General features: G+C 42.9%; 1 protein-coding gene across 3 annotated transcripts in view; it reads left to right on the forward strand.

Moving 5' to 3' along the window:
- The first annotated feature begins 1,017 nt into the window (after positions 1 to 1,017).
- Positions 1,018 to 23,216, forward strand: part of PLPPR1 (phospholipid phosphatase related 1) — a 122,697-nt gene continuing 100,498 nt past the window's right edge. Inside the window, exon 1 of one of the 3 annotated variants that reach the window (XM_088157374.1) lies at positions 1,018 to 1,109. The gene's annotated coding sequence lies outside the window, so the exon portion shown is untranslated. Of the gene's footprint in view, positions 1,110 to 1,239; positions 1,283 to 1,855; positions 1,876 to 23,216 lie in introns of those variants that run through there. The other 2 variants (XM_014883885.2, XM_088157375.1) reach the window with 2 other exon arrangements.

Raw genomic sequence — 23,216 nt, forward strand, 5'->3', positions numbered from 1 at the left:
TGCACAGGGCACCCTGTCCATGAAATGGTGGGGTAATAAATACCCAAAAATGCTTCTGCAGGATATCTTGGTAACCGAGGAATTATATTTCATTGATCCACAGATAAAAATTATGTTGGCATGATTTACTCTGGCTCGTGGGTGCTATTTTTGGGTTTTTTTTCAATTTTACACTTAAGGCATATTGACAAGAACATGCCACACACTCTTGGGAAGCCAGGACTCTGTGCTCATTTGCAGTAGCATAACTCCTGGGTCACTTTTTTCTTTGCCCTGCCAACTAGGAATTTAGCTTGAAGGGAATTGGGGTGGTACCATTCTCACTTATAGAAACATATCTGTGAGTTGGAGGCAAATCTAAGCCTAAAACAGAGAAAGCACAAGAAAGCTCCTCTCCTTGTGTTCTGAGTGCCTAAAGGCAGTTCGCTGAGGACAAGGTTCTGTTGGATACCATGAATTCAGTGTCCTAGAAACTCCCAGATGGACAGGGCCATGAATAGCTTTAGGGTTTAGGACAACAACACCATGCAGCAGCGTCCAGTCCGGCGCGGTGCCCTGCATGAGGCACGCCAGCATCGCCAACGCCTGGACCACGACCTGCATCCCACCCCACTGCTCCAGGCTGCAGGGCTCCTCTAACCCAGAGTACCCCCGGGATTTGGGAGCACCAGCACTGCTGCGGGTCACCACCGCATCCCTCTGTCCCGATGCAGTCCTGCTGTTGTGATGCCGGCCAAGTCCCCGAGGCATCGTGCTCTCTGCGGTGGGACCGGGACAGGAGCACCAGGGAGACGCGTCCGGGGACCTCCAACGCCGCCGGCCACCGCCGAGGGCAGGTAGCGATAATCCCGGACGCTGGACCCTGCTCCAGCCCACAGGGAGGGAACAGCCCCGGGGAGGTGGCCGAGCCGAGGAATCGCGGCTGCTCTGGGGGTCTCGCTCCCCCTCCCCTCCCCTCCCTTCCGCCCGCCCCTCCCGGCCGGCCCCTGTCCCCTCCCTCCTCCCCGCCGCCGGGCGGGGGCTGGAGCCGGGTCCGGTGCCCGGGAAAGCAGAGGAGGAGCAGCGGCAAGGAGGGAGAGGAGCTTGTGCTCGTCCGGGCAGCGTTGCTGGTAATCGAGGCGGGAAGGGGCGACGAGGACGAAGAAGCAGCGGCGCAGGGAGGGAGTCCCGGAGCCGGCCCTCCCCGCCGCGGCGGAGGGCGGACCACGATGCCCGGCCGGCCAGAGCTGCCCGCCCGCCCTCCCGGACACCGCCGCCCGTAGCGGGGCCGCCGCGCCGCGGGGTGAGGGGGCCGAGACCGGCGGGGGATGCCCGTGCGGGGGCTGCGGGGGCCGGGGCGAGGCGAGGCGAGGCGGCGGCTTCCCCGCGCCGTGCTGCAGAGCGGGCCGGGATGCGGGATGCGGGGGTCGGTGTCGGGGATGGCGGGAGCGGCGCGGGGGCATCGCCGCTTTTCCCGTGGCAGGTGCTGAGTGGCCCTTCTCCCGCCCTTTCCCTGGGGGATTCCTCCGGGGAACACCCCGAGAGCCCCTCCCGGGAAGGGTTCGGCCGGCGGTGCCGCCGAGCCGTGCGGGTGGGCTGCGGTTCGGGAGGAGGCTGCGGCGGCGGCAGCAGGGCGTGATGGACGCGCCGCATGCGGGGAGAGAGGCTTTAGGGCAGAGATGCTGAAATGTCACCGTGTGCCATGTCCTTGTCAGGTTCGGGTGCTTTCAGGGACCCCTGACACTCGGTCTTTCTGCATCTCTGCAAAACCTCCGTAGGCAGGGAAAAAAGGGGAGAAATGCAGGCGTTTTGATCAGCTGTCAATGACAGCTTGCAGGTAGAGGGATAAGATTTCCAAGCTCTCAGGTTGTACAGTAGTTCTCTGGCTCCTTGTGGGTGAGTACTTGAGGAATGAATGTGTCGGAGTAGCAGTGCTCGTCCCTGCGGTGTGGTCTTTTGTGGGGCGTGAAGACACCTGGGGCAGAGCAGGGGCCCAGCAGACATCCCCCTGCTGCAGATGAGGTGGGCGTGTGGAGAAAAAACACACATCACGGCTTTGTGCACAGATTCCTGCCGGTTTCCACCTGGGCACAAGACGGAGTTTTTTAAAAACCCTTCGTTCTTGTACAGTGGGGGTTTTGTGCTCGCTTTGGGAAGGAAGATTTCTACAGGAGTTACCTCTGAGGCTGAGGCTACTCAGTGTGGTTCCCCCCGGTCTTTGAATTTCAGGATCCCGTTTAATCTGAGGACACTGCTGTGGACCTCCCTCTCTTTTAAATCATCTCTGCTGCTCTTAGGTCTGATTTTTGGGTTGTTTATAAAAATAAAGACTGGTAAGACCTGAGGGGAAGACCTTTATGCATTTGTCCACAGGTAACTCTGAATATACTATACAGGAAGAGAATGTCTTTCAAGACTTGACACAAGGGAGGAAAAAGGACAAAATTTACATCAACTGAGGAACTATCAAGCACTAGGAGCTATGACAACAGTTCCTTACTACCTTCCCATATTTATTTGTATTCCTTTCTTTCCTCCAACTTTCATTGCTGGCTCTCACGTGACATATTTCAATGTTGGCTTTTGCCCACTCTGAGTGGAAAACCAGTGATGCTGAAAAAGATAACTAAACCAGCATGTTCAGCAAGGATGATATCAAGTGGCATTTCTCCTTTGATATGGTGGATGTGAACGTGTTTCAGCGTATGTAGAATTACTACAAAAACCTGGTCAGAATTGTGCTGGCTGCTGGTGCTTATTAACCTGTTTCAGTGCACAATAAAGAAAATGCTTTTTTTTTTTTTCTATTGATGAGATCAGAGGAGAGAATGAACTAGTGGGGAACCATATCCTTAATTCCTTAGTCATGTAGTCACATCTGCTCAGTTACTGAACCTTTTGCTTGGTCTGTAACTGGAGACATTTTGTCTGGGTTGAGAGAGTTCAGTAGCAGAAGAAGGAGGTTTTCAAATTTTCAGTTAATTTTTTGTTTAGTACTGTACCTCAATTTTCTTTGAAAGCCATAATGAAAAACTTTGATTTTTTTTTTTTCTTTGCTCACTCTTCCCTGCCTCTTTGTTCAATGGTAAGAGTCTACCTACCATTGTACTTTGTTGTTTGTGGGTTTTTAAATTGACAGACATATCTATAATTATTACTTTCATCAGATAGTATGTTGAACTAATTAGCCTACTTTTGTGTGCTCTAGTTTTTCTCCTTAATACTTCCTGCAACCATAAATTATCACTTTGGGGTTTTACTGTGGAATTTTCACTTACTGTGGCACTGGACTGTCAAGGTATGCAAACTTTCTCTGATGGAAAGTAGCTACCCATCATCAGTGCTTGAAAGAAACATTTCTTTACTCCACTAATGCTGTCCTATGTAGTGGGTGAAGTTATGGTGAAAGTAACTTTTTCAGTTGGTGACACTTCAAGAGTAAGATCTTCCTTCAAGATTATTTCCCCCCATCTTTGTTTCCTCGAAATAAAGATAGAACAAAGACAAATCCTATAGTGCTCATGTCAGAAGACTTATGTGTCTATCTTCACTCTGTCCTGGTTTGTGCCCAGCAAGTCTGTGATACATAATTCTCCACTAGTTTTCACACAAGGGTGGAGAAATCAGCTGTGCCACCTTGTTCTGAGTGACTGAAACTGGAATGCTTATTTCTTATAAAGTGAGTAAGTGAGGACACTCCAGATTATGACTTCTTTTGAAATCTTTGCTGTGTTTTAAACCATTGCTTCTCAGGTGAGATTCTCATGTGAGTTACACTAGTTCTGTTGTGCTCTGTGTTTGGCAGCTGGGAAGTTATTTCTCCAGAACCTGCTGCATAGTGTCTGGTGTGGCTCTGCCTGGGTGAAGTGATGCTCTGTGCTTGAATTTTCCAACTCTGGAGGAATTCCATGCTCTTCAGATAGCCCAGCTTGATGTTGAGTTCTTCAGACTTAGCCCTGTACCATTCACAGGACATTTTTTAATGTTTTGTTTTGTTTTGTTTTGTATCGTTTTGTTTTTTATCTAATCACTGAAAAGACTGGGTGCCAGCATCAATTTGCAAACCCACTTGTTTCCTTAAGAACACCTAAAGCTCTTGGAGTTTTCAACAGATAGATGTTTGGATGGACCGTAAACACAGAAATAATAACATGTTTATTGCAAAGTTGATGCTGCAGCTTGTTCACATATCCTCTCTTCCCTATTTAGGTATTGTTTGCATATCCAGAGTGAAACTTGCTTTTCAGTGGTGCCTTTCAGAAATGCTTGCTTGGCAGCAGCTGAGAGACCCATTGTGAGGGCCATTGTTGTTCATGATGCATGTCCTGATCTCATGCTTTTGTAAAAATCTCATGCTTTTGTAAAAATTGTGCCACCATCAATGTCTGTTGGATGGACATGGGGCTGGGGAAAGGCTACAGAATCTGACTTCTACTGTCTACTCTGAATAATCATTATCTGGGTCGTTAGATATGGGCTCAGCATTCGCCTCTTTCTCCCTTTTTGGAAAACTGCTTTATTGGTAGCCTGTACCTGTCAAAACAGAGCTGAATAGCTGATCTGTGTTGTAAACAATCATGTGTCTTTACAAAAGCATGTAGTGACAGGATAGAGGGGAATGGCTTCAAACGGCAACAGGGTAGGTTTAATTAGATTTTGGAAAAAAAGAAATCTTTACTCTTGAGGATGGGGAGGCACTGGAATAGGTTGCCCAGAGTTGTGGATGCCTCATACTTGGAAGTGTTCAGGGCCACTGAACAATCTGGTCTAGTGATAGGTGTCCTTTCTCATGGCAGAGAGGTTGCAAGTAGATGGTGTTTAAAGATGGTGTTTCAACCCTATGATTCTATGAATCACATGTGACAGTGTTGTTCCACACAGTCCTAGGGAATGGAATCATTCATTATAATTGACTTGTTGCACTGCTTTTTTTCCTAATAAGCGAGTGGATCAATGTCTGTCCAACCTCTTGAAGTACAAGATAATTTTCCTTACCCAAGTGGATTTTCTGTATTTTATTTTAAAAGGGTTGAGCTTCAATAGTGCAGGGTACAGGACATCCCATAAGAGCATGTGAAAGGTGTTATGGAGTGTCACACTTTCTGGTTATAGTGAAAGTTGTTTGAGAGGGATCAAAGACATAATTAGTCAGAAAGGGGTGGCCACAGATAGAGGAGTGGGGACAGAATGAGCTTATATGTATAAAACACTGTTATGATCCATTTTCCTGAAGGATTTGTGCTGTTATTCTTGTATCTTAACCAGAATGAGAATTAGCTTCAAGATAGATCCATGTGCAGAAACGTGTTGATCACTGATTTAACATCTCCTCCAGGGATCTGAGGACCAGCATAAACTGTAGAGTCATGCCACTCACTGCCAAGTAACAGAATTGTGTCTGCTAGACAGAGGTTTAACATTAGCTACAGGGCTTGGTTATCCTTTGCTTTTGAAGTAGACTTTCTGCTTTTCTTGTTTTGAGAGACTCAGCGTTATTCATGACCATACAGTGTTGCCACCCTGCCAAACGTCCTCTGTTCCTTTGAGCCACTTGTTTAAATAGCTTTGACAATACACACCTTCTTTGACTTTATTTTCTCTCTGCTGTGCTCTAGCAAGTGGAAGGCTGATCCTTTGCTCAGAAAAGTTATCCAGTGGGGGAGCAACATTTATCATTAATGGCTCTTGCCATTGAAAACAAAGAGGTTTTACAGAAATCACAGCAAATGCCTATGAGACCTCAACTCTCTTATTAATACTTCGAAGTCCTCTATTACAATCTTAGAAGGTGGAACTGATTTTGAAATTGAACTCTGCACAACTGCAAAATCAAGCTTCATTCCTGTCTGAAGACAGATGATGTATAAGTCTCTAGAAATATACAGAGGTGTATATGACTGTCGTGCCTGGTTGGCCCTAGCAGAGTCTCATGTGAGTGGACCTGAATGCCTCTTAGAGATTGTCAAAGCTAACAGGTTTCTACACAAAGGGAGGGTTGGACCCTCTTAAAAGAGCTGCTCTGTTGAGTAACTCAAACAGGAGCATGAGATTGCAGTGTGAAATTTCCACAGTTTGTTCTGCTGCTTTTTGCTGCTTAACTGAGGGTCCAGTTGATTCAGAATCCTACTTCACCATCCATCAGTTTAAATCTATCAAAAGGAGAGGAGGAGAAAAAAAATCCAACTTCAATAGAAACACACACTGCAAGAGGCAGTTGTATCGCATTTGTATTCTGCTCTGTGCTTCTATCACCCACGCTTGTAAAATACTCAGTGACAACAAAATGAAGTACATTTAATTTCCACATATACAATAATTTATTGTATTTGGTGAGTAATTGCTGGTAGCTCCTCTATGGTAACTTGTTTTTCTGCTTGTTCCGGACTTTGTTCCATTCCTTGTGCATGGAAGGCGACATTTATTAACACGTGAACTGAAGAGAAACTAAGCTGTTTGTTCTTAATTAACTGAAATATTTTGCAAGAAACTTGAAAAATATAACTTTGTGCAATGCAGCTGGGATTTTTGGAGTATCCCATAAGAATAATTTATGGGAGAAAGACAAAGTATTGGAAAAATGGAGAGCAGTTGTAAAAGGATGTCTTTTCTTCTCTAGAACACCTAAATCACTCTCTTTTGTGCTCAAAGCTTGCTTGTAATACCGATGAAACACGTTCATTAACCTGTCAGAATAACACAGTTGTGATGGCAATGCTGTATTTGGATAAATGAAGCCAGAAGAACAATTTAGAGTTTACACAGTTTACACAGTCCTGTGAAGGAGTCTCGCCTCTCACAGAGCAAACCTGCTGTACCAGCTCATGATCTCCTGTGCTAAAGCTCTCCATCCTCGGGATATGCCATGGTCAGCGAGAGCAGGACATGCTATAAAATACAGGGCTGTGAGGTGACAGCCCCGTAGACTGCCCCCAAATGCCGTTTGTAGCAAAGTGTCCCCAAATGTCTTTTGTTTCCTTGTAAGGACCATGCCCACAGGTTTCTCTGAGCATAACCGTGCTTTTGATGGAGAAGCCTGAGGAGGTGTCTTGCCATTCACTGTGCTGGGAATGCTGTTAATCAGCAGGGAAAACACACGTTTGCTGGACAGGAGTGTGTGCCCATCACTTTGGTGTGACTTTGGGGAGATGTCAAGTGGCTCAAACCTTTGCTAGATTGCAGAACCACTGGTTGTGTTCCATGATGGTGAAAAGTGGAATGGATTTTAAAGAACTGGGTGTGAAAAATTATTAGTCACTGGATCAGTGTAACAGCTGGAGTATTCAGGGATTTGAATTGCTGGTAGAATGGGCTCTGCCTTAAAAAATACATGGTGATAGTGGGTATGTTTCTTAAAAACAGGACCAGGTCAGGCAGAAGAAACCAGTCTCCAGCATTATGCTTCAAACACTGGGCTGAGTCAAGGGAATTTCAGTTCTCCACAGTGCAAATGTAAGCCACAAACTGATGAAGGTTTCACATCCTTGCATCACTCACACAAATTGTTCTCAGTTATCTTGAGAATACACTGAGTGTTATTTTTAAGATGTGAGAAGATATAACACAATTTGCCAGTCACAAAAGCCATCACAAGCAGGTAGTGTCTTTCAGCAAATCAAATACCAGAAAAATAAAGTGCCATTCAAGAAATACCCAGCATCCTGAGGCTTTCACTGAGATCCTACTATTTGCTGCCAGCAAATCGTATTTTCAGGCTGAGTACTCTGAGTGCAGACATAGAATCGTAAAGCCTCTGAGGCTGGAAAAGACCTGTAGGGTCATGCATTCCAGCCATTAAGTGGTGTCCTGGCTTCATGGTTGCAGGTTGGTTTTCTGTGCTGATGAGCATCAGACAGAGGGCAGCCCTTTGGCACAGCCTGTGGTTTCGGGAAAACTGGAGGTGGGTCATGGGTTGTGGCCACCACGTTACTACTGTGAGGCTGCCAAAAACACAAGAGACAAATCATTTGTATATAATCATTTCAGGCACCGCTGCAGCAGTGAGTGGAGAGAGGCCATTGCTTCTGTGGGGTTGTCACTCACAGCACATCTGCTGCGTGCCCCAGGGCGTGCAGCCAGTGACCCGAACAAAATCTGAGAAACAGCTCAGAAACGTTCGGGTACCTGAGGTTAGGTAAGGACAGCAGCAGCTGTGCAAGGAAAGGAAATGAGGGGTTTGGTGATACTCAGCTGGAGCTTTGTAGAGAAGCGATGCTGAGGTGGCTCAAGGCCAGGTTAATCTGCCCAGCTGCCCGTCCCAGAGGAGATGTAATCCACATCCAAGAGATGTCCACCTGGACAGCCCACGGGCTGCCATCGGGCTCAGCTCTCGGGGCCGGGGCAGCTGCCTGGGCACCGCTTGTGCCAGCTCACAGGTCATGCGAGGCAGTTGCAGAATATTACTAATTCACAGGTGTTCAGTGAGAAAAGCTGTGCCTGAGCTGCAAGAGGTGATCTGTAAAGAGAAGCTGTTCAAGGGCTTGTATGATTTGCATGAGAGAGGAGAAAATTTTGACTAGAAATGATTGGTCTGTGGCTTTGTTTCTCTTATTCAGGCAGTTTCTATGGCAAAATAAAATTCTGCAACACACAGGCTTCTGCCAGAAATTACTCAGATTTGAAAAGTTTTGGCTCAAAATACTGATCAGAAATATTAAGCATACAATTTTTTTCTTTTTTTTCTCTAGGCTGTTTTTTTTTTGAGGTCTTGTTTTATGTTTACTTAAAATTGCAAACATAAAATTATACACCACTTTGAATAGCATTATTGGGAGTGAGGATTGTTTATTTTCTTTGTTTCTTTCCAGTTGAGAGTGCAAGGGTTTATCTGTTTTTCTGTATTGTGTTAGTGCCATGAATGTGACAGAGAAGAGTCTACTTTTGACTTTGGCATCTAGAGAAGAGATGTGGAGTTTGAAGTAGGAAAACAAATTAAGGATCTAGTGAAGGACCACTATGTCTGCTAATTCTGTTTGTCTGTATATCTGTGCTCGTTATTTGGATTTTTAGAGAGAATTTCATGAGTTTGTGGTTCAGTGATGGAAATGACTAGGAGCTGAGAATAAACTTATTTTGGGTTGACCAAAGCAATAAGCTGTTTTTCTTGCTAACAGGAGAAAAATAGGTTGTCATTTCAGATATACTGAAATATTTTATTTGCTTTGTATCACTGTTTTCTCTCTTCGTGGTTTGCAGTTTCTTTGAGTACTTTCATTTACCCAGAGTTCAAATTTTGAAACTACCTGCTAGATTTGATGACCAAAATTGTGTTCCCCAGCCCCTCTGCTGCTCTTTCCTTTGGATTCAGCAGCCCCCTTAAGAGAATGGGAAGCCCAGCTGGGGTTCCACAGAACAGCAGCAGTGTTATAGCTGGGCACATTGCATTTATTCAGTATTGCCTGTGGTGCCTCGGGAAGTGACTGCATTTGTCCCTACAGAAAAAGGACCACCAAAGGTAGCTTTTCCTGCCACTCTAACAGCTGTCGAAAGAGAAGATTGAAACGCTCTAGTTTTTTTATAAAACTCGTAACAATCTTGTTGCCTAAGCATGATATCAGACCTGATTTCTAATCGCCATAGGAGTAATTAATAAGTTATTTGCATGAAGAAATATTAATGTTAGTCTGAACAAAGAGCAACAGAAAGAGACCCTGACTGGCATGGCAAAAAAATTAGTAAATAGCATTGACCTCATTGTCATCCTGCTGTTTTTGTTCTCTTAAGAATATTTGGGTCAAGGAAATGGTATAGAAACTTGCTGACATTTTTTTAATACCAGTAGCTGTGCATCTCCTGGCATGGCAGCCTGTATTTTCCAGTACATTATGACCTGCAATTAATCTGCAGTCATTTATCCAATCAATTGCTCATGTCTTTGGAATCAACACCAGTGGGGTGCTCAAAGGAAAAACAAATCTCTTATGACATCAATTAATCCATTTCAAGAAGGAGCTCATTCTAAAATGTCTTGCAGCCCAGCAGCACTATAAGCTTGCTCTCAGTGCTCAAAAATAATGTAATTATCAGATAACTGGTGTTTGAGAATAATTACTATAGATAGTTTTAAGTAATAGTTGACATAAACTGTATTCCATCTCGGGGTAGACAAAGTTAAGTTAGGGATGGATGTTAGTATGTCCCTGGTGATCTGGAGATAAGTCAAAAATTAGAAAATTTTGTTCATCATGTGGCTGAGATTTGTGTCCAGGATGGCATCAACACTGACATCATCATTACCCTGACTTACCCTGTTGAACTCTAAAGGGTATTTGCTTTAAAATGTTTGTGTTGCTGGTAGCCACACTCCTGGAGGCAGGTGAATGTCCACAATGTCCGTGCCCTCCTAGGACAGCACTTCCTGCCCCATCTCAGCTTCCTGGTGCAGCATTGCCAAAGGGAGAATATTCTACTTTCCTCAAGGCAGTGGCAGTGGTGATGTTGGTGATGCACATACAGGGACTGACTTTTTCACTATGGACTTTGGCATTAGCAGCAAGGACATTTCTGACAAAATTTTCATTTTTCTCCTCTAAACATTTTTAAATTTTTATTTCTGATACTAGAAATAACTATTTGACTAGTGTTTTAGGACAGACTGGTTTTTGGTTTGCTTTCATTTGCTTACACACATCACCTTGACTAACATACAACTTTGTCTTCTTCAGTCATTTCTTTTTGGGAAACTAACATCTTCATAACACTTTGTTAATGTTGCCATACTTTAATGGTAAAGCTTCATTTATCTTAAGAGGAATTACTCCCTTGGCTTCATTTATACAGTAGGACAATATCTGCTGCTGTCAAAGACTTGGTCTGATGGATGTATCTCACAGTCATGAAGGATTCTTTAATCTAGTCCAAAGTTATTCATGGGGTTCTTGGCTGAATAACTCAATGAAATGGTTTCACAGATCTAAAATGCACTCACCTGGGAGTAGGTGTTTGGTTGTGTTATTCCTCTTACAGTGCAGGAAAATTGGCTTCTAAATATGAGCAATGAATTCCAAAGACAGGAATACTTTAAAAGACTGCAATTTTCAAAAGAACAGGATGATTTGTTGAATGAGAGGCTACTTCTCATTATTCTTTTGATATGTATTTTGTGGTTTCAAAATTCCTGCTGAGATCATGCTGATTCCCAGTTCTGAAATGTTTGCCCTGGTATAGAGGGCTAGCAAAACAGCTGTTCAGTTTTAAATCCCATTACATAGGTCTCATACTAAATTTTACCAGTGAGTGCATGGAGGGCACACTTGCTGTTTGCAATGATGTGAGGTGGAATGATATTTTAAAAATATTACTGTATTGTGGAACAACAGAAAACAATAATTTTCAAATTGCCATTTCTCTTCCTTGTTATTCAAAGTAGGGATGGATATCTTCAGCAAAATTCTGGCTATTATTGCTTGTAGAAATCCATTTAGTTTTATGATCTTCAGCAGAAGCCAGTCAGGGATGCGGGTAATTTAAAAATAAATTAAAAGGCGAAAGTTTATTTACTTATATCTATTATAAAGCATTCAACAAGGGAAATAGAATTCAGGAATAAAATCTAAACTGTTTCGCAAGAAGAGGTGAATGGGTCATTCAGTGGTATGTTAATCAGAACAGAAGGAGCACAGTGAGAGCACTTTTTCAAGTAAAGCTCATCACAGGACAGGAGGGCACATTTTGAGATTCATGCCCCAGTGAAATGGTAGTATCAGTGCCTGTATGGGTTTGGATTTACATTGACTGGCTTCATGAGCAGAGCAAGGTGAAGGAGGTCAGGATACCCAGAGGATACCAGTCCTCCCAGACTTGAGGCTAACATGGGTTTTTTATGTGGTGCTTTGTCCCTTGTCATCTCTTCTGTCATCTTGTAATAGAAAAAAGCATTTTTCTGTCCTCTGTCCACACCCTTTGCTCTCAAACCACATGTGTGAGGTGTGCACTTCAGAACTCAAACCAGTCATGTACATTTTCTTCATCCTCCTCAACAACAGTTCATGTACCAGAACTTCCAGTTTTTTTCTGCTTTAAATGAATACTTCAATGTGACTATCCAAGTTGTTGAGCTCTTTGGGGTTTGTTTCCTTACAGGTATTCAGTGACAAAGTGTTCAACAGCCTAGCTTCCAAGCACCACGTCCTTTTTGGGTTTTTTTTCCCAGCTTGGCTACCAGAGGAGCCTGGTGTTCTCTCACCATCTTGCTTGGATGTTCAGCCTTCCAGCCCTCCTTAATACACTGGTCTTCTCAATCCTAATTTCCCTTTGTCTTTTGCAGTTTTGGTTTCCTCTGCCTTTGATGATGACAGAAGGGGGAAGTTAAAACATCTGCAGTCACTGCATCATGTCAGAAAAGTGAACTGATATTATTGGGAAATATTACTTGAGGCATTCTTGGTAGCAATTGCACATTTTGAGGTTTTTTTAAGACCTAAGGGCCTCAGTGAGAGACTCAGCATTTTGTTCAAGCCATCAGTGATTCAAGGCTGGTAGGTTTTTTTTAATTATTTTGCTTTTAAGCCTTCAAACAGCTCTTCTGATGGAAGGTTTTGTTGATAAGCTGTAAAGCACAGTGGGTAATGGAAGTATTTCAGTTCAGGTGAGTGACATGTGGAAATTGGAAACTAATTTTCAGGACTTCTCTCTCCCTCTGCATTAGTGTAGCAGAAGCAGTACACGCCCTGTTTTATCAGTTTGCTGTAAATAATGGGTGAACATTTGAGCAGTGACAGCTTGCAAACAACTGCTGAGGTGCTGGAAGGATATAGCTCTTTGTCTGAAAGTTGTGCAAAGCTCTGCAATTAATGTATGCACACTATATCTGTGTTTGATGAGTATGAGTTGCCTCCGATAGAGCTGAGATTTCAGTAGGAGGGCAGAAGGCAAATGATAATGATGTAAAGAGGAGGTAGGGAAGGAAGCTAATGGAATGGTGTTAAAGGTAGTGGTTTTGTGAGCATCAGTTGTTTTGGCAATAACAGAATGTTACAGGAACGAGAGTTGGTCTCTCTTTATACCTTCCAGGCTGAGCAGAAGATGGGGTCCCCTCAAAATGGTCCTGGGGTGCATGAGGATAAATAGATAAAGTAAATTACAATTACGTTTCGAGTCTTGCATCTAGGGGTATATACTGGAAATACTGATATTTCCAGTATTCATTACGAACGATGTCCTTCACCATTGACCAGAGCAATTGCTAGCCCCATTAAGATTGCATATGAAAAGTGCTTTCCTGTTTCAGGCAAAACATCTCAGGAAATGGAAAAACCAAATGTTTACTGCCTCACTCGTTCTTATGTGTTGTAGCAGTACTATATTTGCTCAGAAAGATAATTAGACAATTTGAAAAACTGGCTGCAATAAAACTGTTTGCCGAAATGAAAAGCATCAAATCAAAAAGCTTTTCCAGAGTGGACCAAGCTCAAACAATTTAGCAGCTCATGCATATGTTAACACAGAATGTCATATCTCTAAACCAGCCCTATATTGCTGAGCTGTTCTGTCAGGATTATGGCCATGCAGCTCCTTTATTGCTGTGCCTACAGCACTTAGAGCTCTACTCTGCCTCTGCACTCAGAACATGCTCTTGGTTTAACCTCCTATGCAAGCAGGCAGGGAATTTCCTTTTTTGGTGTTCTAAACACAGTAATACTTGTCTTGTCTCATAAGCATCCTCTAAAAAAGTATCTGAGCCTTAAAAGTATAGTCCAGAGAAGCACACGTTTCTTTTCCTCTTTCTCTCTCTGTCTGAGCATGCAGCTCGTGGCACTGATCTGCTGAGAATGCCCTGGTTCATTGCAGGCAGTGGAATTACAAAGGTTTATAGCAGAAGGTGGTTCATCTCTCATATGAAGGGTGAAATATAACCCTATGCACACAGCCCGAGTTTTATGTGCTGCGTGGCATTACGTGGGTTAAGTGGGATGAAATTAGGCCAAATAGAAAATTAATTGTGTTTTCTCTGATTTCTGGTTTGCACAGGTTAAGCAGTGATTAATGCAAGCACTCAAACTCTTTCTAATGGTTGTGTTTCTTTAAAGAAGCTGATTTTTCAGAAATCTTCATTATGATGGTAAAACCTGCAGCTCCCATCCTGGCCATTGTTACAGAACTGAAAATGAAATAGGAACAAAAATAAATGGCAAATAAAGTCCATGTCTATCCACTTCTTTGTTACGTTATAGACCTTTTGACATCAATTCATTCACATTTAGAGAAGCTATGCTGCAAGAGACTTTCAGATTACCTTTCCCCTTACTGTTGCTATGTTTTTTCATACAATTTACTACATCTTTGGTTCTCTTGAAATTAGTGGCAAAGCTTCTACTGATGCAGTAGGGTCGTGGTTTGACCTGTCCTCACAATCTTATGGAAAGACAATCAATTCAAATTAACTTCTCTGAACCAAAAAAAAAAAGACCTGAAGCTTTCTGGAATGTGTGACATCACGCTGAAGAGCTGCTAACACCAAGTGACTTCTTCAGGTAGTTTCACTTCTTGGAGATTTGGCCAGAAAGCCAATGCTGGGGACATAAATTAGGTTGACAGAAGTAGAAGGGGTGAGTACTCGGATGCATTTAGGTCATGAGTCTGCCTGTGGAGGGATTAGGAAGAGGCTGTAGGTAAGTTTATTATCCTGCAGTTTGCTACCACCCACCGAGCACCTGGAGGCTGCTGCTGTCTGGTGGCATATTGAGTGAGATTTGTGACTCCTCTGGTGCTTTTATACCAGTCCCAATGTTGGTGGCTGGAAGCGCAGATTATCTGCTGCTGAATGAGTACAGATCAGGCACCTGAGCTGCTCGTATTTCCAATGACTGCTTGCTTCATAACATCATCCTGAGTAGGATACCTGAGAAAATCAATCCTAATGTTGTCTTTTCAGAGCTTGAAGAAGCTTAAGGTGGGCTGTAGAGGAGATATGTGTTGTCTAGATGCAGATGTGAAAGGAGAGACTGGATAAAAGAATTACAGTGCTTTCGACAAAAGCAGTGGGAATGTAACAGAGGAATTTGTCTGAGAAATGGTGTTTTTGTCATGGCTTTGACCATAGCACAGGCTGCTGTATCCCTCAAGTGTCCAGATAATAAAAGGAAAATTAGCCTAGAAACAAAAACATTTAAAAATTTTAGTCTCACTTTGCTACCCACTTATTACTATTGCAGCATAACTGAGTTTGCAAATAAGATATGCCAATTATAGAAATCTTCTTTCTCAAAACTGTAGGGGAAAAATATTTTTCAGGTCAATTGCCTTTTTTCTTTTTTAATAAGAAACTATAGTCCTTTTTGGAATGGTTTTGAAAATAGATTTGAGGAAAGAACAATTATCATGGTCAAAATGAAAAATATTTCAAGAACACCAACTTTATTATTCTTCTAACGAGTGTGTTTTTAAACCCGGCACATGAAACTGAAAGGCAGTTCCACTCTCTGCATGATGAACTGGAAGAATTTGAAAATTTAGAAGAAAAGTTGTTACTATAAGGAAGTATATTAAATTATATTAATTAGTTCATGTGCCATACAGTCTTCTCTTGTAGATTTTGTTTAACATGGAGGTGTGTTCCTAAGGAGCGGGTTTCCATTTCACCAGAAGACTGTTACAGACTTGACATGATTGCCCTTCCCTCTCTTCACATGAGCGCAGACTTCAAGTGGAATATTAACCAGTGTCACTTAAATTCGTTCTCCTCTGGAGAGCCTGCAGTCTTTGGGTAAAAGGTGGAGAATATCTTGGCACTCCAGTGGTTTTTTATCATCTCTGCCATTCCCTGTGAGGATGTGTTTTCCTTTTTTATTGGAAAACCTGCTCTTTGACCTGTGTGCAGCTGTCTCACCAGTACCAGCTGTGAGTGCTGTTTTCTGCTGCCAGTCCTGATCTCCCTTCTGCATCCACAGCTGCACACAAGCCCAGCTGGAGACGCCAGGCCAGGCTCTGCAGACACTTGCATCTCTGTCATCTCTGTGAAAACTTGTGAAGAACTGAGCTCTGTGGGTTCTCTGATGGACTCCACTTGCCTGTGCCATGGGATTCTTTTTGTCTCTGCTACAAACTCACCCTTGAAACCTCTCTCTGCACTTACCTTCTACCCTCTGACTTAGACTCCCTCTGGGAAAGCATCAAAGCTAACCTCTTCTGTCTTTCTCACTTCACAGTGTACATTTATTTGCATTGGCCTTTTGCAGTGATACCAAAGCTAACCTCCACAACATCTCTCTTGTGCTGTGAAACATCTGCATTTCACCACAGTCACAGTGAAGTGGTCTGTAGGAGTGAGGCAAAGCAAAGTCTGAGTGCCCTTCCCTAAATGCCAAAGAGGGAATGCTGCAGCAGTGGTAACTGTTTGGTGATATGTAGCTACCTCTCTCTGATGAGTAGCAGTGCTTTTTCACCCTTCTTGTCACCCCTAAAAATGTTTCATAGGAAATACTCCCACAGGCACCCAGAAGCTTAGAGAAGATTAGTTTTAGAAATGCAGTTTTTCAAAGCAATCAGGTTTCTCAGTTAAGGTTTTAATTAATTTCAATGGGCTTGATTATCTTAGCACACATTAAAGAGACGGACTAATATACAGGACTGAATTTTACTCTTCTTGTTGATATTACTGTGCTCTGGTCCTCTGTGACCACTGATCCAGACAAAGTATCTTGAGAGAAAAAGCCTCCTCTTTCACCCCAGTCTTGCCACCCTCATAATCAAGAATGCCTTTCCAAGATACGAAACTCTCTTCTTTCTGTTTAAAACCATTGCTCCTTGTCCTATCACTCCATGCCCTTCTCAGAAGTCCCTCTCCAGCTCTATTCTAGCCCCATTCAGTACCAGAAGGGGCTCTTAAGTTCTAACCTTCCTTTGTCCAGGCTGAACAATCCCAATTCTCTGTCTTCTCTTTTATTTTTTTTTCTGGCCAGCTTTCCTGTTTGAGAGTGATGGCACCACGAGACATTTGGCTTGTAATTCAGCATACCTTAGATTGTATTGCACCTTTGAAGTTTAATCCATTTTGCTTGATTAACTTTAAAATACGTATTTTGTAATTTCTGGCAACCTTTGTGATTGGCATTGCTTTACAAACCTACAGGTGGAAGAATAGGTGGTTTGCTGCATCCAGGAAAAAAAATCGTTGAAAGATGTAGCTAATCATGTACCTTGGCAAGGACTGAAATTTTTCATTTAATAGATAGAGCCCCGCAAATATCAGCCAGGAAAAAAGCCCTGGCTTCATTGGAGCCCTGCCAGTTTAACTAGAAGAGAGCAGAGCCTGGAGAGTACAAGAGCTGTACCTGACTGTCTTGGTTTGAAAGACAGGTATTTGCTAAAATAGGTAACTCAAGAACTGTTATTCCTTTTTTCACCCCTCTCTCAATGCCCTCAGGTAATGCCCCACACTGGGCACCAAAATCTGCCTTGGTTTGAAAGACAGGTATTTGCTGAAAGAGACAGGGGCCTCTTTTTGGAAAGGAGAGTATAAACCCCTCTCCCTTTACTTTACTATGATTTTGGAATTAAAGGGCTCTCAGGTGAAGATATGGGGGTAGAGCAATAATTTGAGTTTGGTAACATTTTGCCAAGATGGAATGGGAGTGTTTTCAAGGAAGGCTTATAGTGAATGGTACATTAATTTTTACTCTGTTATTTCTCTTGTCAGTCTCCAAGAAATGTCAGCCTCCAAGAAATGTCAGCTTGATTTAAAAATTTTTCAAAAATATTTTATTTCTTGAACAAGGTTGTTAATTTGGCTTATTGTTTTGGAAGTTTCTGTGTTGACTGAGCAAGACAGAGATAGACAGTGTAGTACTCTTAAGTGAGTATATAGATAATAAGCCCTTGAGCATTGTTTAGAAGTGTACTTGTCAGAAATTCAGTGTTTTTCTAAAAGATGCTCTTCCATGTCCAGCTATCTTCTAGAGCCCACAGGATGTAAGGAGTGTTTTAAATCAGAAGCATGGTTTGTTGCTGACTGGCATCTTTTAGAGACAGTTGGCAAGAGGTAAAAGAAAATCTCATGTGTTCAATGTAGAATATGGGCATTAACATCAGATGAAATCTTCTGCTGTATAAGAAGATAAACTAGAAAAAACAAATGGAGAGGGAAGCACGGAACTGATCCAGTTAGATTTAAGGTGAAGGAGATTACACCACTGATTTACATAGGGCACTGGATGATAAAGTGCTCTTTGGGGCCTGATACTTGATGCACTGCTGCACTTGGGTGGATACCCAAGAGTGGTCCTACACTCCCTGGCTTTCCTCAGTTTCAATACAGATTCCATTTGTGAGATTCTATATCTGTTCTGCTGTCGTCTTTATTCATATACCATCCCTCAGACTCCTCAGATACTCCAGCTGCCTTATTCTCTGGTCCAGCTGTTTAGTCTCCCTTCCAGAGCTCTGCTACTGCAACTTATTTTAAACTGAGTGGATTGAAGTTGTTTCCTTTTCCCAGTAGGACTGGATTTAATCTCAGATACGTATTCTGGATTATGCTTGTTGCAAAATATATTACATTTTTTAAGAGTTCCCAGCATGTTAATCTCTTGATGCTTAGCACAAGTGAACTCCTGTTGGCCTCCTTACATATGCTCTGAGTCCTGACTGCATGGATTTATCAAAACCAAACATAAAAATATGTAGAAAAAGTAGGGTGCTATTTTAGCTGCTGTTACTTCCTTTAACTTCCAGTATTTATCTTTTTAAAACCTTACCTAAGAAAGTATAAGAATATATTGCAAGAATATTGAGGCACATAAAAAGAGGAAGCTACAAGTGCTGGTGACTCGCACAGTGTAGAAGTAGTCTCAGCTACGTTTCTTGTTCCACTTGTGTCAACAAAAGATCTGTTCTACTGTACAGAGATCAGTTAAGTATATGACTGGTCCTTGTAGTGCTTCCCCTGTCCCCTCACTCCTGCTTGACTAGGTTGAAGAGAAAGGAGATCCCAGGCAATGGTAAGCTTTGTGTTTGGGGGAAAAAGAACAAAATATGGTGATACAAATAATGCCCTGCAACTTCAAGAGCATAGGCTCAGCTATAACTCAGCCTCTGTCCTTGCTAAATTGTAGGTATCCTACTCCCTCACAGGTCTAGCCCTCCAAAAAAGGGTACCTGCTACCACTGCCTTAGTTTGCAAGCAGTCGTTAGGACACACAGAATGGAGTAAGTCTTCATACCCTAAGGACAATAAGGAAGGTTCAGTTGTTGTTTTTATCTGGGTAGACTTATTAGCTGTCAGATTTTGCAGCTTATAGCTCCTGAGTTTTGCACTGGAGCTTAAAGAATTAGAGCAGCCTTTTTTTTCTCAGCTGGTTTTCCTCTGGCTTTTTGTTTCATATTCCCTAAATGTTGTGTTACTGAGCATTGTCCATGCAACTGTGAGTTAAAGAAATTTACGTAATTTCACCTTCCTAATAGTAACACGTGCCTTTGACAGATGAAGCTTTAGAAACAAGCTGGATTGTTGAAAGTGTAGGGTACATAAAACTGTGCAGCAGTTGAATCTCAGGTGGTAGAAGGTGAGGTTGAAAGTATGATTAGTCCTTGATGGATACATCCACAGCCTGGAAGTGGGGGTCGGAAGTAGAATTTTCTCCCGTTCATGATTTTTTGGTGTCATATCAAATTGGGGTCCATCCCCTACATAAGATAGGTAAAATCTGTTTCTGCTGGCTAATTACCCAAGGGCTTTGCCTTTTTTTGGTGCTATTGCTCTGTCTTATTCTTCGTTCTTGACCCTCTGCTTCTGGCCTTTGCATATGCAAAACTCATTTGCTTTGTCATTGAAGTGAAAGTGCTACATGCGAATTTTTTAAAAATAATGCCAATGAGTATTCTGGGCTATTCAGAAGTATGAAGCCAACCTTTCTGGTGGAAAAATTATTTTTTGAGCAATGGCTTTTTGGAAGATAAATGTTTTGCTTTCCTTAGACACTGTTCTGTTGTTTAAAACGTGACCATTGAAACCAGTTTCCAGCTGGAGCTGCATTTATTTTTTTTTGGTGGTTCAGGGTTCTGAGCCAGATTACATCCATGTAATACAGCAAGGTTTCCAGGAAGGGGTATAATGCTGCCTTGGAATGGCACATACACAGTGCTTCTTTATAACATTCTTTCACCTCCAACCACTTCAGTCCCAGGAATTCCCAAGTTGGATGTGAGTTCTGTGTACAGAAGAGAAAAACAAGCATGTATTTAGAGGCTTTAATTCCCTAGAGAGCTACATGAGCAGAGAGAGGGAGAGATGGAAATAACTGAAGCAGATTTATCTATTAATTGGAAGTGACATCCATGAAAAATGTTTTGTGCTTTTTTTGCCCAGCCATGCTTTGCCTACCAATGTCTTCACAGCATTAATCACAGCTAAAAGATTCTGTGGGAAACATTTTCTGCTGTGTTAAGAAATGCTAGTGTTGGATATGGACTTAATGCTTTGTCCTTCTTCAGAGGGTTTGCTTGCTACTTAGGGGGAAGGAGGGCTGTCAGCAGATGGTTTTAGCCCTGGAAAGGAAGCAAGCATCTCCTTCTGAAAAGATGGTTATGTTTTCTTGCTATTTAGGAGTTGTAAGCATGAAATAGGCAGCAGCTAGTATTTCTACGGGCAGCAGAGGCAGCTTGTAAATGGCCTGACACGTGGGCAAAGAACCTGTCTGTGCTTTAGCTAGGATCTAGGTTAAGAGGAGCAACCTTGCATGCAAATTCATCAGTTAGAGAGAAGCCTGGTTTTGTGTGGCTGCACAGGAGGACCCGCTGGACATCTTTGGTCTTGTGTCAAAGGGTATGGTCTTCCCCCTACACAGGGCAGGGAAGGAAGGAAGACAGGACAGTACTGTCCAAGGAGGGCAGGGAGACCTAAAAAGGATCATGAGGCTTCCTATCTGGGTGACCCCTTCTTAGGAGCAGTGATCTCTGATAGACTTGTTGGAGAAATAATGAGTTTGTGCATATGAAAGTGATTTGGTTTTCTGGTGTTTTGTGTGTCTATTACAATTCAGGTCTAACTGCTGTCCTCTCCTTGCTCTGTCCCCTATTTCACAACAGGGCTTCTGATGGGACCTCCTCATAAAGAAATACAAAATTATTTGGGGCCAGCCCAATTTAAACACGAAGACAAAATCCCCAGAATGGACCACTGGTTATTCTGGTTTTATCTCCAACCAGTTTCTGGGTTATGTTTGCAATAGCAACAAGGTGACAAAAAATATCTCTATTCAAACATCAGCATGTCTAAAAGACTGTAAGTCAGGCATGTTAAAACACATGAAATGATGATAGGTGAAATCTGTTTTGAAAATCTGTTTGTTGCAGAGTCATGGCCGTGTGAGGGTGGAGAAGCTTGCCTGTAGTCTTTGAGGTGTTATTTCATTGAACAGTGGCAAAGGGTGCTTTGGGGTGTGTTTTGCTATTCACAACAGTGTCACTTGAGCAGGCACACAGCTTTGAGGTCAAGGTTTTCAGAAACATCCAGGCTTGGCCTAATCCAGGCTAACCTTCCTCACACAGCAACTGATGGTGCAATTTATACAGATGCCAATAAATTAAGAGTTTAAATTAAGTTTAAACTAAGCCTAGTGCTGTGGAAAATGTTATACAGAGAAGTATTGTCACAACTGGGAACTATTGCCACTGCCATTCTATGAAGGAAGACTGACCCAAGCACTGAGACATCATAGCAATGATTGCAGAGGGAGAGATCTGAAATCCCTGCATCATAAATGTCATAATCAGCACAGTATTGTCAAAAGAAAAATATCTGAGAAAAGTTACACGCTGCTAAGTGATAGCATAGAATATTGCTGTGTTTGGAGCATATTTTGGCAATATTTTGGCATATTGAGGTTCTCATGATACATGAAGTTTTAACAAACTACTTGAACGCATCCTTACTTAAAACTGTTTTGACAGTCTGAACTTAAATGGTTGCATCAAAACCATGTGGGTTTGTTTTAAACAGGACCTTTCTAAATGGCAAAGTTAATAAAACCAAAGACAGTGCAATCACCTTCTGTTCAACTGCCTTTTCTTTGAGATTTAATAATGAGAGATATTTTATTTATATTAAATATTGTTGCATGTAACTGAAAATTTGATTTGGTTTGAATGAAGAGCTCTTGAAGTCAAACCAAACTCACTACTGATGTTTATTCTTACTATTGGAACAGGTGCTCCATCTGCTTCTATTGCAAAGCATCTTCCCTTTTATACCACACGGGTCTCTTCTGTGAATAAAACCACAGTGTTAATGCATTTCTTGGCTTTTCAGTTGAAGAGGTGAGGCCTGTTGCAATGTGAATCCTGAACAGGAAACCCCAGTTCCCTTGATGTCAGTGAATGAGGTCAAAAGCACAATTTCGAGGCTCCTATGAAGTCCTCATTAGGGCATCACAAGTCTGTGGGTACAGCTCAGGCAAAGCAGTTGCCTTTTGGCTAGTTCTACTTCTGCAGATGGGCAGCTCCTGTTTATCTGCCTGCTCACACTGGCATCATCTGTGTCAAATCTAACAGAGGTGAAGTTGCCCCGTGTCTCTTCTTTGACTACAGCTCCATAACTTTGCAGTTGTTCGCTGAATACAGCTGGAACTTAGTGTGTTACGCAGTCAGCCCCAATGGAAGGAAAATCATCTATGTCCCCATGTCTTGGAGACAAGTCACCCTTTTCTCCTTGTGCAAAGGTAATGTGATTTCCTCCATCTTGCTGAGCTGAAAAAAGCAAGGAGAATTCCTAGGACCAGCAGATAGGGAATGTGAGAAGGGTCTGAGGCAGGTGCTGCATGGCAGTGCAGGGGGAGCTGCCAGCTCTCCTCTCCCTGCAAGCCCTGGCAGAGAGGAAAGCCATGAATCAATGCCCACAGCATCTAAGCCAGGGAATGAGTAGATTGGGAATGCTGGTTCCTCCAGTCCTGCTGGGATTTAAGCTGGACACACAGAGCTGTGTGGTTTAGTGGACACAGATACACCAACATCCCTAGCATACAAATCTTGTCACAGTCAGCTTGATTTTCTTTCGTCCTCTCTCCCCCTCGATCACATCCTTTTTAATATCCAGATAAATCTGCCTGGGCTCAGTTTCAGGATCTCTGCTGGAGGGTGATCAGTGTCTCTGTCTCCGCTGGGGGATGCTCAGGGCTGGTTTGAGCCCACTGCCAGACAGGTTCCACCAGCTCCAAGCTCGGCAGTGACTCCCTGTAGCCATCTGGAGCTGGTCATGACCAACCCAGCCCCCAGCCATACACTGCCAAGTACGGAACAAAAGCTGGAAT

Source organism: Sturnus vulgaris, chromosome Z (assembly GCF_052056855.1).
Source record: "Sturnus vulgaris isolate bStuVul1 chromosome Z, bStuVul1.hap1, whole genome shotgun sequence".
Lineage (NCBI taxonomy): Eukaryota > Metazoa > Chordata > Aves > Passeriformes > Sturnidae > Sturnus > Sturnus vulgaris.